Raw genomic sequence first — 5645 nt, forward strand, 5'->3', positions numbered from 1 at the left:
CTAAATATCCTATTATAATCAATGCTAGCCTGTCTAAATTAGAAGAGGAAAAATTGCTAAGAGAACTTAGGATCCATATCAAAGCCATAGGGTATAAGATAGAATACCTGAAGGGAATCAACCCTTCGATTTGCATGCATAGGATACCCATGAAAGAAAACAGTAAACCCACAATCGAACACCAAAGAAGACTTAACCCAAACATGAAAGAAGTAGTCAAGAAAGAAATTTTAAAACTATTAGATGCAGGTATCATATATACCCAATCTCTGATAGTAAATGGGTTAGTCCAGTACATGTAGTTCTTAAGAAAGGTGGGACAACTGTTATCCAAAATGCAAGCAATGAATTAATCCCTACTAGAGTAGTCACTGGTTGGCAAATGTGCATAGATTATAGGAAATTAAACAGTGCTACCAGAAAAGACCATTTCCTTCTTCCCTTCATCGACCAAATGTTAGAAAGGTTAGCAAAACACTCTTATTTCTGTTATCTAGATGGGTATTTGGGATTCTTTCAAATTTTTATTCACCCATAAGACCAAGAAAAGACAAAATTCACTTGTCCCTATGGAACATTTGCATATAGGAGAATGCCTTTTGATCTTTGTAATGCCCCTATTACCTTTCAAAGATCATGATGGCTATCTTTTTTTATTATATTGAAGATATCACGGAAGTTTTTATGAATGATTTTTTCGTCTATGGAACTACTTTTGATGATTGCCTAGCTAATTTACCTAAGGTATTGTAAAGATGTGAAGAATCAAACCTATTCCTAAATTAGAAAAAATGGCACTTCATGGTAAGGGAAGGAATAGTTCTGGGACATTTGATATCAGAAAGAAGAATTGAAGTAGATAAGGCAAAAATTGAGATCATTGAAAATATGCCACCACCAACATTAGTCAAGGGAGTGCGAAGCTTTCTGGGACATGCAGGATTCTACAGAAGATTTATCAAGCACTTTTCCAAAATAGCTAAGCCACTTACTAACTTGTTAAGTCAAGATGTTCCCTTTGATTTTGATGAAAATTGCCTTGTCCCTTTAACAGGATCAAAGAAGCCTTGATATCAGCACCAATAATGCTGCCACCAGATTGGGAGCTACCATTTGAGGTAATCTACGATGCGAGTGACTATGCAATTGGAGCAGTGCTTGGGCAAAGAAAGGATAAAAAGCTCCATGCTATTTATTATGCTAGCAAGACATTAGATGATGCGCAAATCATTATGCCACTATAGAGAAGGAATTCCTAGCAGTGGTGTTTGCAATGGACAAGTTCAGATCTTACCTCATTGGGTCAAAAGTCATTGTATTCACAGATTATGCTGTAATTCGGTACCTTTTGAACAAGAAGGAAGCAAAACCAAGGCTGATTTGATGGATCCTACTCCTACAAGAATTTGACCTTGAAATAAAGGACAAAAAGGGATATGAAAATATAGTAGCTGACCATCTTTCCAGACTAAAATTGGAGTACATGGAGGACTTCGATGATTTACCAATTGATGATTCATTTCCTGATGAACAATTACTTGCATTCTCCAAGGCTCCATGGTACGCAGATTTTGTTAATTTTCTTATATGCAGGATACTGCCTCCAAATATGACTTATCAACAAAGGAAGAAATTCCTACACGATGTGAGATATTACTTATGGGAGGAACCTCTACTATACAAGATATGTAATGATGGGCTAATAAGAAGATGCATACCAGAGGAAGATATGGAAAGTATCATTTGTCACTGCCATTCATCGCTATATGGAGGATATTTTGGCACCTCAAAAACCACAGCAAAAATTTTACAAGCAGGGTTTTACGAGCCACATTTGTTTAAGGATGTAAGATCCTTCATGCTAGGTTTTGATCAATGCCAAAGAACAGGTAAAAATTCAAGAAGGAATGAAATGCCACTGCATGGTATACATGAGATAGAATTGTTTGATGTATGGGGAATAGACTTCATGGGCCCATTTCCTTCCTCTCGTGGAAACAAGTATATTCTGGTTGGAGTTGATTATGTGTCAAAATGGGTAGAAGCAATTATGACACCAACCAACAATGTTAGAGTGGTCATAAGGTTCCTTAAAAAAAACATTTTCACAAGATTTGGCACATTACGAGCACTAATCAGTAATGGAGGAAGTCACTTCTGCAACCAATAATTTGAAACACTATAGAAAAAGTATGGAGTGACTCATAAGGTGGCCACACCTTATCATCCTCAAACCAGCGGTCAAGTAGAGATCTCAAACAGGGAGCTGAAGCAAATTCTGGAGAAAACTGTAAACAGATTCAGGAAGGACTGGTGCATGAAGTTAGATGATGCACTACTGGCATACCGCATTGCATATAAAACCCCAATTGGCACAACACCCTTCCGTCTGGTTTGTGGAAAATCATGTCATCTCCCTATTGAACTTGAGCATAAGCTTATTGGGCAATTTAGATCTTAAACTTTGACCTCAAAGCAACTAGTGAGAAAAGGCTCTTACAACTGAATGAGTTGGAAGAAATATGACAGGATGCATACGAAAATGCCAAAATCTTCAAGGATAAAACCAAAAGATGGCATGATAGGTGCATAGTAAGGAAAGAGATAAAAGAAGGAGATCTTGTACTCTTATTCAACTCTAGATTGAAACTCCTTTTGGGGAAGCTGAAATCAAGATGGTCCGGACATTTCAAGGTAGCCCAAGTCTTCCCACATGGAGTAGTAGAGGTATGGAGCGAACCCTCAGGTGCATTCAAGGTTAATGGACAGAGACTGAAGCCTTACTTTTAGGGAGAACCCATAGAAATTGGAGCCAATTACACTCTCAGCCATCCTACCGGCAGACCATAAACAAGCAAAGTCCAGCTAAAGACCATAAACAAGCGCTTTATGGGAGGCAACCCAAAATTTTTCTAAACTTTTCTTTTCTTTTTCTCCTTTTTCGTATTAATTTTTGTTTCATACTTATTAGCATTTCACTTTGTAGGAATTTTTGGAAATGCGAGTAGAGGTCAAGAGAGGAAAGAAATCACCAAGTCAAAACCAGAAAAGGGAATTTGGAGAAAACCAAGGAAGTAACTCTATTACTAATCTTTGCATCCATTTCATGTGTTGTGATAATAATAATTTTTATTTGGGAAAATTTAAAAAAATCATAATATTACACGGGTTGTGTACTAGTTTTACATGCACCGTGTAACTTTCTGGAAGTCCGTAAGTTCCATACATTTTCAACTCCTAGAGAGATAGAAAGTTACACGGGTTCATAGCCCAATTTACATGGGCCATGTAATGTCTCTAGTAGAATAACTTAAAGCCAGAAATTTATACAGGCCTCCTAGTATTTGACACGGGTCGTGCAATGTCACACCCTACTCCTCGTAAGATGTAACATGTTCCCGTAGTACACCTAATGAATTACCGTACTTCACCTACCGGTAACCCATTAAATATACAACAAGAGATTTTAAAACAATTTTCGTTCATTTTGGGATTGATGGGTAAATTTTTTTTTTCAAATTTTAAAAATCTTCATTTAGAGTCCAAACATAAATCAAATTTTTGGATATTTAAAATCTTTGCAATTTTTACAAAAATTTCGGCAGAGTGCCATCTGTATTTTGAGAAAACAGTTCTTCAAAACCTGAAAATAGAAATACTCTCAATATATTTTTCAATCATAACTCCAATTGCAGCCACCAAACTTCTTCACAATTTTTTTCTCAAATCACATTTTTAACAAATCATAATTTTCAAAGCTTAGTATAGCACAACTTGATCAAACAATTTAATAAACATAGTGTTGCCAAACAATAACACAACTTAGGCCATGACACAAAATTTCCGAACATGCCGTGTGTACATCACGACAAGGAAAACACCCTTACTAATCGAAATCAATGAGGGAGGTGGCTAGCTAGCTAATGAGTACTCATCCACACTCACCCCTCAGACTGGGAAGCCAGAGAGGGGGGAAACTGATCAAATATCATACTCACCCCACAAGTGGAGGAGGAATATATTAATATTGTAATGCCAAGCGTGAACTAAAAAAATTTAAATCAAGTTATTCAAATATTTTATACAATTCACAAATCATATTTCACTCTAAACTTTTCATTTACAAAGTAGGCAACACACTATTGTTCAAATAAGATTTGCAAAGCCATAACTAAATCCAAAACCATATTGTTCAAATATTTCCTATAAATCAATAATTAATTTTCATTCCGAATTTCCATTGCAAAATAGGCGATACAACATTCTCGAAATTCATAATGAACAAAAGCATTCACAATGTATAACAAATCAATTTCCATTATGAAAACTATAATTTAAAATTTTTGTGAACAAACACAATCAATTTTCAAAATCAAATTTCCATTAACAATTGGCAACACCATAGTTCTCAAAACCCATAATTAACACAATGCATACAAATCAAGTTTTCAGTGGGAAAACAATAATTTAAAGTTATTGTGCACAAACCTGGACTTAATCGCCTCTAAGCCTTCCGGGTCTTTTTTAGCTGAAACACAAAATTTATAGTGTTTCAGTATCTTATTTCATAGTAAATCCAATAATTAATTCATAAATACTTAATTCTAGCCAAAATATGCTTAAACTAACATTCTTTGAAATTTTCATTTTGGAGTTACTATTTATGATACTATTCAAGTCAATTTGTTGACTTTCTAAGGCTTAATATGTATGGGAACTCCAACTTCACCCACATACCACATTTTGGTTACCAAGCTTGTTGGTTTTGGTCATTTTTTAGGCAAATTTGCAATTTTTCAGTTTTTGTGTCCTAAGTTGCACTATTCCATTGGTCATCTTACTGTTGTAATTTGGCAAAACTTTCTTCATAGAAAATGTTCCTATTGTCTTAAGTTTATTCTCCTTTATGAATCACTCCAATTGGAGTTTTGTAGCTCAAGTTATAGCCATTTGAATTATGGCTGCCGAATTGGACACAACCCAGAATCCTGGGCAATTTTTTGTTCTGGAAGTTTTGGGTCACCAAATTTGGGTGGCCAAATGACTTGGTTAATAGCATAATTTGAATTTGTGTTCTTCATGAAAGTTTTAGGTCTATATCTCATATAACCACTGGTAAACTTTTAAGTCATTTTGACTTGCCTAGCTCAAGTTATGACCAAATGAACAAATACTGTTCATTTGGCCAGTTTGTACAAGGACAGACTGAGATTTTCCAAGTTTGGTCAATTTGCTCACTAGGTTTTAGTCACTTTTTGGGCATGATTCCTAAATGAAAATTGTGTCATTTAGTGTCTATTTTCATTCCCAATTGGTCTCATACCAATTGGACTTGTAAATTTTCATTTTGGTCCTTCAAAGTTGACTTGGTCATGCTGCCAGCAGCATGACCACACTCAATCCGAATTTGGCCTTAACTCCAACCATTCCAACACACTTCATTTGGTCACAAATGACCATTTCTCACTTCACATTAGGTCAAAGGCATCATTTAAAAGTTTCTCACATTTTTGGTCTCTAAACCCTAATGTCTAAAACCCTAATTTACTAAATTGTTGCATTTAATCACATTTAAGCATTTCAATCTTACTACCACTATCATACAAGCTTACTAACAAATTTAATTCATTCAAAACACATCATAT

The sequence above is a fragment of the Hevea brasiliensis genome, chromosome 2, assembly GCF_030052815.1.
Source record: "Hevea brasiliensis isolate MT/VB/25A 57/8 chromosome 2, ASM3005281v1, whole genome shotgun sequence".
Classification (NCBI taxonomy): domain Eukaryota; kingdom Viridiplantae; phylum Streptophyta; class Magnoliopsida; order Malpighiales; family Euphorbiaceae; genus Hevea; species Hevea brasiliensis.